Below are 13,966 nucleotides of genomic sequence, written 5' to 3'. Positions count from 1 at the left end.
GGTCAGAGAAAGGTAAAGAGGATGACTCATTTCCCAACAAACAATTCAGAGGAAAGAACTCAAAGCGCTAATTCCTTCTCTTAAATTCCTAACATAGTTCTATGGAGGTCGCAAATTAAAAAAAAAAATCCATCCATGCTCTGTTTATTTTTAAAAACTGCCAATCATCCTTTGTTTTCCCTGGTACAGCTCTGTGAGGGGATGAGCAGTTGGACGGAATCCTGCTTGATGGCAACCTGCTGTGCACAGCAGACAGCATCCCTGACCCAGCCACCTCTCCCGACCTGGGGGCCGCTCTTCGCTCCTTGGGTATTTGAGGGCGTTGGAAGGAGTAGCTTCAGGGAGGGAAGGGATCATGTGATCCCCAAGGTCAGGAACCTGCATTTGCCTGGCCAGAAGGCAGAAGGAAATTCAGGAGGTGCCCACAGTGGTCCGGTCAGCAGTCCGGTCAGCAGCAGGAGCCAGCGCCGTGCAAGTCCTGAAGCGGAAACTCCGGAGCCAGGGCGGTGATGAGAAGGAACTGGCCTGCTCCCGAGTCTTGCTAAGCTCCTTGAACTCACTGTCATGCTTTGCCCCCACCTGAGTTGTGAGCCTGGTTCCGGTGGGTCTGTCGGCTGTGGCTTTGCTCTTTGAGTCCTTGGGAGAATAGGCCTGGCACTCTCTCCCCCGTCAACAAAACACAGTTGGCACGAAGTAACATTGGAAAATAGTTCGAAGAAGTATAAATTTTAATGTTGTTAAAAACAGCAAAGCAGAAACATACTTCTGAATACTTTTTAAATTAGTGGTTCTCAAGTGGGGGTGATTTCAAAAATTGTGTTGCTCGGGGCCATATCCTAGACTAAAGAAATCCCAATTTCTGGGTGTGGGACTCGGGTGGTAGTTTTAAATTAATGAACTAATTAATTTGAGAGAGAGAGCATATGTGTGAGTGGGCAGGGGAGGGGAAGGGACAAAGGGAGAGAGACACAGAGAGAGAATCTTAAGCAGGCTCCATGTTCAGCGCCTCAGCCCAGAGCCCAACTTGGGGCTCGATTTCACGACCTAGAGATCACAACCTGAGCCGAAGTCCAGACTGAGAGCTTAACTGACTGAGTCACGCAGGCGTCCCATGGTCGGACTTTTTAATGCCGCTGGAGTGATTCCAATGTGGGGCCAAGTGGATTGTCAGGGTACATGTGATTTAGGTGTGGGGTGTGTGGGGTCAGAGATGGAAACCAAGGCCCGCGAGCTGCATCTCGACAGTTTCTGAATTCTGAATGAGAAAGAATGGGAGAGCAAAGCCAGGGAAGAAGAGGAACTTTCCAAAGGAGCAGAAGGCAGGGCAGGAGGGGGAGCGGCATGGGGGAGCCCCAGGCGGATGCGGGTGGAAAGCGCCAAGTGGTGGAGACAGGATGAACACGTGGACACTCACCGGAGCCAAGGCACCTGCGGGGAGCCAGGCCCTGCCTTTCCCAGGCCAGGGCGAGAGGGCCCCAACTGAGGCAGTGGTGTGGACAAAGACTTGGCCTTCATTTCAGAACATTTGAACACAAAGCCAGAAAAACCGCAGGTGTAAATCAGAAAGACCCACACTCCTCTGTGGCCCAGCCATAGGCTGAGAAAGAGGGTTCAAATGAGGGGGACTGTGTGGGGTGTCACAGAGATATGATCAGTGCTCCCTACGTGAGTTATGTTCACGGATACGTGTGCGAATCCACTGAGCACAAATCAGCCGTCAGCTAAATACTGATAACACGGTCGGAGCCGCTCTCTCTGAGCTAATGTTGACGGGACCGAACTGTCTGCTTTGGCTTCCTGATATAGAAGGTAAAGATATTAGGGAAGAAGAGGGAAGAGGAGGCAGGAGAGGGTTACCTTTATTGTTTATAGACAATTTTCTCTCTTTCCACCTTATATTATCTTTAAAGTGTTTTAAATTTATTTGAGAGGGAGAGAGAATGAGAACAAGTGGGGGGAGGAGCAGAGGGGGAGAGAGAAGCAGGCTCCCTGCGGAGCCTGGAGCCTGATGCGATGGGAACTTGATCCTAGGATCCTGGGATCAGGACCTGAGGCAAGGGCTGATGCTTCACCGACTGAGCCACCCAGGCGCCCCCCTTCCACTTTATTTTAGACTTAGCTACAAGATGCGGTGAGTACATGAGGACACTGGAAACAGTTCTAGAGTTGAGATAAAAAATTTCTCCATCCTGATGCTATCAGTGTTTGGGGCCAGATTGCTTTGTGCTGTGGGGGCTCCCCGTGCACTCCACCCCCTAGATGCCAGCAGCACCCCTCCCCCAGCTGTGACAACCCAAACTGTCCCGTCATTGCCCAATATCCCCAGTGGACCCAGGGGAAGGAGGGATGGTTCCTCAATGGTTCCTCAAATAACTACTCGGTTGTGAATTTGGTGGGGTAGGTGATGACCAGCATTGAAAAAAAAATGAGATGAAAATGGATAAACAAAATTAGTATGTCACATGTGGCAAAGGTAAGGATGATTTCATGGGCAGCTGGTTCTGGCCACATATGTCTAAGTGTGTGGGTTCCAGGTTTCAGTGGCAAGTATGCTTTTGCCTGTGGATGGTGGTTTATCAGGAGAGAAGAAGATGCAAACAGCCCAGCTAAGTTTGGTGAACTTAGTTAGGGCAAAGCCTGAATTGTCACTTGAGGAATTGGGGGTTAACTGCATAAATCGCCAGTGAGATCGATTTATGGATTATTTTGCAGGGTACGTGGGGAAAGCTGCGAAGCAAAGCACTGCAAGGACTTAGGTCCGGGGCAGGGGCAGGATCGCAGAGAAAAATCTCCAAGAAAAAGCTAGTGTCTGGAACAAATTCACTCTAGCATTTCCTAGCTTCAGGGTGGCCTAGTTTGAAGGTATTTTATCTTTCATAGGTCTGTGCCAGGGTCCCCTTTTCACTTTGAGACAGTGCCTGAAAAAATTGTGTCACACTATTGCATTTTAAGAAACCTTTATTGAGATATAACTTACATGCCATACAAATCACCCACTGTAAGTGTACAGTTCAGTGTTGCTGTTTTTTTTAATATAGAAAGGGCTGTATAATCATGACTATGATATAATTTTAGGACATTTCCATCACCCCTAAAGGAAACCTGGTACCCACTAGCTCTCACTCCCCATCCCTTCACTTTTGCGCCCAAAGACAACCACTCAGTTACTTCCTGTCTCTCTAGATTAATCTTTCTGGACATTCTGTATCAATAGAGTCATATGATATGTAGCCTTTTCTGTCCCAGCATAACATTTCTGAGGTTCAACCATGTAGCACACATCAGGAATTCATTATTTTTTTATGGCCGAATACTATCCCATTGTATGGATGGACCATATCTCATCTGTGTATCTGTTGATGGGGCATTTGGGTTGTTTCCACTTTTTGGCTTCTATGAATAATGTGGACATGTTTTCTTTTCTCTTGAGTAGACAGATACAATTGATTACGTTTTAACACTGAAGTTGTTGATTAAAAGAACAAAAACCCACTATATGGGTGTTTTGAAGAGGAGGAGGATGGCTCTGGAATTCATTCTCATTCCCCACAGATAAGTGTGGGGCAGTGATGCTTCGTTAAAGGAAAGGCTATATATTGTTCTTTCATTTTTTCTTGTATGCAATACAAAAATGTGGGGTGAAGTAACTCAGGAAAACCATTTACTCACATAGTTCATGGGATGAGCACAAAAAGAGGGAATCATTCAAACTAACTATGGGATGCTTCCTAGGCCTCATAGGACTGTGAAGTTTGTCATTAACAGGAGGTGACTGTTGTCTTTCCATGAGATGCCATCATTGTCCCACCACATTGAGATTTGTGCCTTTAAAGTCCTTCCATTCTTATGTGATCAGTGATAGCCACCATTCCACTAAAATGTGCATGTGTATATAAATTTTTAAAAACCTGATATATTTAGCAGAGAAAGTAACAGAAGGGAAAATTTCCACTCCTCACCAGAAACATTTAGGCTTTGCAGGATATCCCAGGTAATGTGGCAGGCAGTGCTTTGGGAATTTCCCATCCAGGCTCCTTCCAAGACTGGGATATCTGGATATTTGCCATGCTCTCCAGGTACCCTGTGCATCTCTCTTCCCCCTGCAGTCTACTCTCTTCCCAGATCTGAGGTCTCAAAGGACAAGAAGCAGCTCTTGGCTTGGTCACTTGGCCAATGTTTTCTTTCCTTAACACCAGAAAGCTTCAAATTCCAAGCTACCCAAAAGCAAGCAAAGTCAACACACTTATCCACGGGGGGAGGAAACGGTGTTCATGTTTTGCACCGAGGGTTACAGTGAGAAAGGTTACTTACATAACTACACAAGGGGGGATAACTGAGGATGTATTTCTTCGGTGTTAAACAAGAGGAATGTTTTACAGTAGGGAAATGGTTAAGACATTCTGGCCTATAAATTCCATACGGTCCCATTTTGAGCCATCATTAAAAGTATGCCTTTGAATAATATTTAGTGACCTAGAAAAATATTTGTAAGGCTAGGTAACAAAATCAGAATGTTAAGCTATTGCTACCCTGAGAGCCCTATTTCATTATTCACCTCCTTTCTACCCTCAACTCCCATTTTTGGATGGGAAATCTTTCTGCACAGAAAAACACGACAGGCAAGTCATGGAAGCTAATGTTAACACTGGGTCTTCCCTGGGAATTTCTATTTTCTTGGACAGAAAATTGGCTATGTTTTGCTTTCTTGCAGGAAGAGTACACATTCTTTACGTCGTCAGTGGTAAAGCTACAGGGCAGGGAGAGAGATCCCATTAGGTGGCTCAAGCACGCACCCCATCGCTGTGCGAATGCTCTGGTCACGTTATCCAACAACAGAGGCTCCGAAGTTAGGTTGATGGGGCCGGCAGGACTCCCCCGCACACCGTGGTCCCGGCCGGCTTCCCGCGCGCTCTCACCGCGCGGTTTAATTACAGGCCAGGCGGGTCAGGACAACCCCCTCCCGATACGCAGCACACTTTCAGAGACTCCCTGCTGAGTCTACCAGTAGAGCCAGAGCCCGACGCGTTGGGGCCTGACACTCCCTTCCGTGGAACCTCCGCCTCCACCGCCCAGAGCCCCTCCCCCCCGCTAAGGCCCCCTCCCTCCAGGAGCTCCCTCTTAACCTCCGTCCCCCACCTCCCCGACCTCCACCCATCCCCAGGCCCTCGGGCCCGCTCCCCGGAGGCACAAGCCCCTCAGCTTCACCTTTCCGGTTTCTCAGCCTGCACGGGACCCGACCCCCCGCCCACACCCCCCGAAGGGCCTTAGGATCCCCCCACCCCCGGAGGAACCGGTGAGCCTGAGCCATTTGGGGAGCACCGCACTTAGCGAGAGCCCGGCAAGCAGGCGAGGGGGGCGGGGTGGGGGCGGGGGTGCTGCGAGTGCGCTGCTCTTGGAAGGTCGTCGGTAACTCTTTCGGCTGAGCTGGGCGCTGGCGTTGACCTCTTAACAAAGAACAGGTTGGGCAGCCGGCCCCCTCACCCCACCGGGAGGCCGAGGGGGCCACGTGACCTTTCCAGACCCGGCCCCCACCTAGGGGGGCCGGCGGAGGGGGTCACGGGGGCGGAGAGGGGAGAGGGAAGGAGAAGGAGGAAGCCTGTGGTTGCTTGGGGAAGGCGGAGAGGGCTAGGGGAGGGGAGAGGGGAAGGGAGGGAGCAAAGAAGGGGGGTGGAAAGTGGAGGGGGGTTTGGAGGGTGGCGAAGGGGAGGCGGATGGAAAGTGGAGAAGGGGGATGGGACCTGGGGGTGGGAGGGGGAGGCGGAAGAGGAGGGGGATGGGAGGAGGAGGCGGTGGGGATGGAAGGTGGAGGAGAACAGGTATGCATAGAGGAGGCGGATTGGAGGTGGAGGAGAAGGAGGATGGGAGGCTGAGGAGGAGGGGGATGGGAAGAGGAAGTAGAGGAGGAGGGGGATGGGTAGAACGCAGAGGAGGGACTGGTGGAAAGAGGAGAAGGGGGATGGGAAGTGGAGGAAGAAGGGGATGGGAGGCTAGGGATGGGGCTTGGGGCTCTGCCCAACCCCATTCCAGAGACTCATTAAGATGCAATTGCCAATTTTTTTTTTAAACCAGACTGTATAAATTTACAGTTTCCTTTTCAGCTGAAGCAGACAATGTTAAAACACATTAGATTTTCTGTTTCAGAATGCAAATTAAACATAGCGAGCTCTTGGAAGGCTCAATTAGGGCTTAAGAAAATATGAGATTTAAAACATGGATGCTTGAGTAAGGCCGACTCTAGCCTGGTGGAAATATGGTCTCTCTCTCTCTCTCTCTCTTTTTTTTTTTTGGTAACTTAAAAAGAGAATTGCTTAATAATAAAACGGCCCAAGCCTTCCTCAAACATAACAGGAAGTGCTGCTTAAAAAAAACATTAAAAAAAAACAAAACAAAAAACCAAGCCCTTCTCCAGGGAAGGGGTTGGGTTTGAGGTGGAGGCTGGGTGTCCCCAGCAGCTGAGCTGCCTGCAGGGTCATGGCATTGCCCGGGGTGGCTTGCACACCCTGCACTGGAAGGAGTTGGAATCCAGTAGTCCCCAAACCCCCTCTCCTCCAATCTAGAAGTGACTTTCCTAACTAGGTGCCCTCTCTTTTCTGCTCCCTTCCTTCAGCCCCAAAGCCAAAACAACAAAAACCACCAACCAGAAAAGAAGAACCCCCCTACAAAAAACAAACCGAAAACCCACCCAAACTCTGCTTCAGCTGTTCTGGCTGATATTATGTGAGCTCCAGGGGCTATTTTCTGCTTTTTTCTCTCCCTGGAGAGATATTTAAGGCCTTTAAATGCCATTCTGTGCACACATCACTTAAAAATGGTCTGGCACAGGGGAAAAATTGGCAAATGTATCGTTCACAATCTGTTCCCATCACGTGAAGCCAGATTCAGCAAGAGCTCCATTGGCTTCTCCAAGCCAGGTTGTGCAGCGTCTTGAAAGGGTCTGGGGACTTGTCAGGGGAGGAAGGAGACAGGCGTTGGGTGCCACGTGCAGAGCTGCTGGAGGGGGGTGGTCCTGCGCATGTCCAGGTGTAGTGAGCTGTACCATTTCCCTCTAAAGAGTGCGAAGTGTCCTGCATTTTACGGGCCTGATCTTGCGAAACGGGGGAGGAAAAAAGAGGCACCTTGCAAACCTGGGAGTTTCTGTAGGGTCTTTGCGTTTTGGGAGTGGTAGATGGGGTTTGTATTGGTCTGCGAGGGCTTTCATGGCAAAGTAACAGTGTGGGTGGCTGAAACAACAGGGTTTATGTCCTGGCTGTTCTGAAGACTGCAAGTGTGAGACGGAGCTGTCAGGAGCTGAGGTGTCTCCAGAGGCCTCTCTCGTTGGCGTGTTGGTGGCTGACTTCTCCCTGTGTGCTCACACCATCTTCCCTGTGTGTGTATCTAGGTCCCAATCTCCTGTTCACAGGGACACCAGTCATTTTCGATTGGCACCCATCCTAATCAGCCCGTTTAAAATTTAATCACCTCCTGAAGAACCTGATTCCAAGTACAGTCAAGTTCTAAGGTAGTGGGAGTTAGGATTTCAACATAGAGTTTTGAGGGGACACAATTCAGCCCCTACCAGTGTTGGGGAGACCACTTGAGAGGCTTGGTGGAGGAGGGGCAGAGGGTGGGGGGAGGGGCTCACATGCCTCCTGCAGCCTGGGGTGTGCGTCCTGGGGGCTGGGGGCGCGGGGGGGGGGGGGTGCCCTGCAGTGTCTGGCACCTGGGCTCTGCAGTCTGCAGAGAGAGGAGGTTGCGGAAGGGAGGGAGCTCGTGGTGGGGAGGGCAGCTTGGAACTGCCCGGCCTGGGCCATTTGCCCGCATGACAGCTGCAATTTTAATTCTCTGTTCTGGGAGAGGAGAGATTTTTAAAAAAGAGATGACTTCTATATTCTGTCTTCACCACAGCCTGTGGGTCATCTGAAAATGCTACTAGAGTTTTTCCCGAGTCATCTCTTTTTGGCAAGAGTTGTGTCTTATTAATGTTTGTGTCCCTTGAGTTTACCATAGTGCTTGGCACGGAGGAGGGAGCCTGAGGTATGTTTGTGGAGTAATCGTGTGGCTTTTCAAGATGTTAATTTAATCTTCATTGATCGTAGGTGACAGAAACCACAAAGCCTTTTGTTGTGAAATGATAACTGGTAATTATTAAAAGGCGAGTTCTCTCTTTTTAGTTGCTTTAACGGGGGAAAGGATGTGGATGTGACTCTGTGGATTTCCTCAAGCTGTTCTCAGAAAGGAGACGTTAAGGAAAAAAGAAAGAGAGATAGAAAGAGAGATGTCTGGGGGCTAAAGTCTGTTGGAGCTATGGATTCAGCAGCCTTTATTAACATTTGATTCCAGTGGGGGGTGGCTAGGAAGAGTTGGTGATCGCAGGCTGCTCTCAAATTTCTGTGGCTCTGCCTTGAAGCCCAGCCTTGGCAGTGTCCGCAGAAGCAGAGAGGATTCTGTGAACGACAGACGTCGTGAGAAGATATGTGTGGTTGTGATTACCTTCGAGTGGTCCCGGAGCGCTGGCTGGCTTGGGCAGTTATGGGCAAAGTTTGTCCTGTCCTTCTGGAGGAAGTCCATTTTGTCCTGGACCGTCCCAGGGCATTCATGATCTTCCCCCTTTTTTCACTTTAAAGAGCTCGCTGAGTTCCGTTTGCCCCCAGAGGCTCCAGGACACAATTTGCAGGTCACTGGGCAAAGGCTGAGGGAGTTGGGTCAATTTGGCACCCTTCATTGCCTTGCCAAGCACAGTGTCACATTCTCTTCTACTGAACCATGCTAGCAGGAATCCATTATCAGTAAGTCGATAGAAATTATATAATTATGTACATAAGCTCTGGCCCAGACTTCCAGTAGGTAATTAATGAGAGGCCAGAGGTTGGGGAAAATGGAATCACTCACTCATTCTTTCAAGTCTTTTTGCTGCTTTCTGAATTCTTGGGTCTTTTTTGTGTATTTTGTTTGTCTTTGCTCTTTATTTGGAGGTGACTTGTGTGATGTATAGGAGTGGGAAGTGAAAGGAAATTACTGCTTGGCGACATCACTAAAGGAAGGAGGAAATATTCATAGTGCACATTGGCAGGTTTTGCCTGCTTCCATGGCCATTCCCCGTCTTTTGGTTAAAACAAGGGAAGTTTCTTTAGGGAGCACTTGGCTGTCACTCTGTGACATACAGAGCTCTGCGGATAAACTTGGGGACCAGGTCTGGCCAAACAGCATGTCACATCCCTTGCCTATAGTGACTGCTTAGGGAAGAGTCTTTTGCTCATGATGATCCAGAAAGAGTCAGATATGGGCTTTTGCTACAATTGCTGACAAAGAGTTTTCTTTTTTCCTTTGGTCATTTGCTTGCTTTCTTGCTAAGCTGTTAACATGTAAACCTAGTTATGATAAAATCCATCTTGTTTATCAATTCTTGAGACTAAAGATAGCACAGAGGCACTGAAACATGGTGCCAAGGAATAGAGGGAGACCCCATTAGGTAGCATTTGAGCACCTGGATCTAGCCATGCCTGAAGGTCACACATGGACTATTCAATTACGTGAACCAGTGTGTTCCTTTTTTTTTTTCCTTAGCCTAGTTTGATTTAGGTTGCTAATACTTGCTCCTGAAAAATATTTCCTGGCTTATTGGAATTCTAATCTCTGTTTTATAGCGAATTCAAGTGATAATTGAATTACTAGTTTCACAGAGCATTTACGTCTTTTCCTTTTATCTTTTATTATGACGTATGACCTCTGGACATAAGAGAGCATTCAAAATATATATATTTTAATGAGTAATAGAAAAAGAACAACTAGTAATCCCCTGAGTTGAGAAGGGGAATGTTGCCAGCTGCTCTGGAAACCCCCATGATCACCAACCATCATTCCCTACCAGAATTTATCACTATTTTGTTTTGGGGGATAATCATCTCCTTGCTTTTCTCTATAGTTTTACTCCATGTATGCACCCTTAAACTGAATGGATTTTGTATTAATGGAACTGAATTGCGTGTTCTTGGGGGGGGGTGTCTTGCATCTGTCAACTATATCGCGTGTATCTTGGGGGGGGGGTCTCGCATCTGTCACTTGACGTTACGTGCATGATGTTCGCTCATTCATCCTCCAGGCTATCTTAGCATTCAACATATGACTGTACCACAATGTATTTATTCATTAGGGAGCATTTTTGTACCCGATGTTTATAGTGGAGAATTTACTGGAGTTGATCGGTCCAACAGAGCTCATATTGGAAACAAACTGAAATGTTATGCACTGCTCTTTGCGGAAGCCCGATCTTGAATCAGCCCAGCCATCTGCCGTCCTTGGTCCACATCCAAACTGTTGATGGCTGCCTAAGAAAAATTGCACAACCGAGTGAATTCACGTTACTACGGATCACGATCTTCAACCCCAGCTGGGCCCCCATGAGAGCAAGCGATTCTGCGAGGCCATCTTCAGCTCTCCCCCTCCTCCAGACCCAAGCTCGTCGGGCTGGCATGGCTCTCTCGCCCGGTCCTTCTCCACACACACTTTCAGCAGATGACCTTGACTAATGGGGGTCTCGTTTCTTAACTTGGCAGTGATGGATCTCATCTGCATCCATGCCTACCTCCCCCGCCATCTCTGGGGCCCAGCTGCCCTTCTTTTCAGGTAACACCTGTGCCTGTGCCCTCCCCCCTCCTCAGTAGCTCTCGCCCTTGGCTCCTTGCTGCCCCTGCTGCCCACACCTCCCTCTGACAATGTCTCTGAAAGGCCTTTGCCTTGATAACCTTGCCTTCATCGCCCTCCCTCAGTACTGGGTCTTTGCAGTTCTCACCTGCGTTATTTTCCAGTCTTTGTAACTGATCTCCTGGAACACTTGAATCCTTTAGGTCAAGCCGTCTTCCTCTACAGAAGCCAGAATGATGTTTCTGGAATGAAAACCTGATTATATGAATGTGTATTGGTTTCCTTGTGCTGCTCTAGCAACCGAACATAAATTCGGTGGAAGGGGGTGCAAGGGGGTTGTAACAGCAGGAATTTATTCTCTACTGTTCTGGGGGCCACACGCCTGAGATCAAGGTGTCTACAGGACGGGTTCCTCTGCAACTTCAGGGGAGAATGTGTGCCATGCCCCTCTCTCAACTTTTGGTGGCTACTAGCAGTCCTTGGCTTGCCGACGTACCACTCCAGTCTTGGCCCTGGTCTTTGAATGGCCTCTTCGGTCTCTGTGTCTCACATCTTCCTCTCCTTTCTGTTATAAGGATGCCAGTCATTGGATTTAGGGCCCACCCCAAATCTGCATGATCTCGTCTCAAGATCCTAACTTTATTGACATCTGCAAAACCCCTTCTTTGGTCACATTCCGAGGTACCAGGAGTTAGGACTTGGACCTATATATTTTAGGCTGCTGTGTAACGTGATACATGCCCCCTTGCTAACAATCTTCCAGTGGCACCCCCTTTTCCCTTTCAGGGCATAAGCTAAACCCCTTAGCCTGAAACACTTTCCCCAGCATCGCTCTGTGTGCCTGCTCTGCTCTGTCCCCATGTTCCTCCCTGTGAAAGGGTCTTGCTCTCCCAGCCCTCACCCCTTTTAAGTCTCAGCTCAGCAGTGCCCCTCTTCCTTCTAAACTCCATTTTCCTCCAGGTCCACAAAGGGCCCTGTATAGACATCATCAAGAGACCTCACAACTAATAAATCACAAAACCATGAAAACCGTCCCCAAAGCCAACTGATGCAGCAGATAGGAAATGTGTGAAATTTCATAAGGAATGCTTAATCTCCGGGAAGAAAAGCAAAACGCACCTACTCATGAGTTAGCTGTCAGTAGGAAAAAAATTTTAAAATCCTCATGAAAGAATTTGATTGCTTATGAAAATAACAGCACCAATTTCCCAGTGCAGAAATTGTTGACGACTACCAACAAAAGAGAAGTATGAGTGTTCCCATGGAATTTGAGGAGGTAACTGGTTATTACTGTAATATTTTTATTTATTTATTTATTTATTTATTTATTTATTTATTTATTTATTTAATTTTTAAAGATTTTATCTATTTGAGAGAGAGAGAGAGAGCACAAGCAGGGGGAAGGGCAGAGGGAGAGGGAGAAACAGGCTCCCCGCTGAGCAGGGAGCCCAATGTGGGGCTCGATCCCAGGACCGTGAGATCATGACCTGAGCTGAAGGCAGACGCTTAACCGTTCGACTGACTGAGCCACTCAGGCGCCCTACTGTAGTATTTAAATGGAACTCTGTTTGCACTTTAGGCCAAAATAACTGGACCATGAGGTGAATAGTCTAGATAATCCTGTATTTTATCAGCGTATTTAGATTATAATCCTGTTCAGAGATAGGATTGAATGGCTAGTATGACCCAAAAACTGTGCTTAGTAGGGGGAACAATTTTTAGAACTTCAAGTCACAGAGGAGAAGGAGGCTCAGCTTTCGGCAGGTGCCAGGAACACAGGAGCAAGACTCACCGTCAACTCTGTGTTGTGCGTGACCTTTTCTTTGTGGAGGGCTATTGCGTTTTACTTCATTTTTTGTACTTCTATTTTTTTTATTGTGGTAAAATATATATAACACAACATTTACCATCTTAACCATTTTTAAGTGTACACGTCAATGGCATTAAGTACATTCACGGTGATTTTATTTCAACGTACTGTGGAATTCTAGAATGAGTATAGCATAACTTAAAACTGGTTTGACAGTGGAGATGCTTGGGAGTCTCCTTTTTTCCAGTGCATTTTCTGCTTTCCCTTTTGGAGTGAGTTTTCTGGTTTTTAGGAGAAAAGAGTCTCCAGATAAAGTGGGCAAGCTGTCAGGAAAATAAGACGAACACATGGTACCGATCCAAACGGAGAGCCTGGGAGAAGCTGATGAGTGTCCATGGAATTCTGGAGACTTTTCAAGTGCTCCTCATGGCTCTGCTTGTAACTGAAGCTGTACGAAAAGATAGTTGAAATAAGAAAAACATGGAGAACTTGGAAGATTCTGGTGTCTTCGGTTGGGGTGGAATGGTTTCAAGCCTTTAGTTGGATGTTAATACTCACTGGACCACATTGGTGTGCACGCAGTGTTAAGAACATGCTCGTGCCACCTAAGAGATCACCCTCATTCTGCACAGAAATAGCTTCTGAGCGATCACTGAATCACGGGTTGAGGGCAGAGTGCTTCGAATCTTGAGCTCTGCAAGGAAATTAACTTGGAAGAGAGTGACATAAAGGTTCTCTGTTCTTGCTGTGAGAAAGTTTCTCCCAGATGATTTTTCAAGACGAGTAAAAGGAAAAGTGCCTAATTGCCGCTGTCACTGGATCATCTTCTCCCTCATTTTTGGGCGGGGTCTGTTCTTACTTGTTCAGATTGTGTAGACAGCTTTGCTCACGCTACGATTGCCGAACGAGTCACCCATGTGCCCAGTCCCCCCGACTGCCCCGCCGCGCCGTCTCTCGCCTGACGACACTCTGCGAGGCACAAGCTGATTTTCACCCTGTGCTCTGAGCTCTGTTAGGCTTGCCTTCAGAAGAGCACACGGTCAGAAGGCTCCACGATGGACCATAGTGAATCGTGTCACCAAGTTTTTGAGTGTAGGGAACAGAACGCACAGGGCTCGGTTTCTACAACTTGGATTCTTATGTGGATTCCCAGCCAGCTCTCCTGTTCTGCAATTACTCCGGTCATCTCACTGTGCGTATTGCCTCGCTCTGTACTTCGAGGCTTCCCGAAGTGCTGGCCTACTTTCCTGGCAGCAAAAAGAAGACCGTCTTTATTATTATTTTTTTCCCGTAGGAATAAGAAAGGTTATTTGTAGTCTGGTCTTATTGTGAGTCTTCATCGTGCAGAGTGTTTCTTTTTCTGTGTAAGGTGTCCCTCGTAACACACATTTTTTTTTTTAAAGCAAAAAGGGCTTTCTGAAGAGGAAGATGCTGTCTACATTTCCAGTTTGTAGACTCCTTAGTTGCTGGGGGCATTGCAGGCCTTCTGCGTGACACCTGGCAGCCCTCGGGCCAGATGAATTTAGCATTAATTGA

General features: G+C 47.9%; 1 long non-coding RNA gene across 1 annotated transcript in view; it reads left to right on the top strand.

The window, feature by feature from the left end:
* The first annotated feature begins 5,377 nt into the window (after positions 1–5,377).
* LOC130543313 (uncharacterized) overlaps positions 5,378–13,966 on the top strand; it is a 176,008-nt gene continuing 167,419 nt past the window's right edge. Inside the window, exon 1 of the long non-coding RNA XR_008958564.1 lies at positions 5,378–5,459. This is a non-coding gene — a long non-coding RNA (uncharacterized LOC130543313). The remainder of the gene's footprint in view (positions 5,460–13,966) is intronic.

This window comes from Ursus arctos, chromosome X (genome assembly GCF_023065955.2).
Source record: "Ursus arctos isolate Adak ecotype North America chromosome X, UrsArc2.0, whole genome shotgun sequence".
NCBI lineage: Eukaryota > Metazoa > Chordata > Mammalia > Carnivora > Ursidae > Ursus > Ursus arctos.
This window is presented reverse-complemented; position numbering and strand designations above follow the sequence as displayed.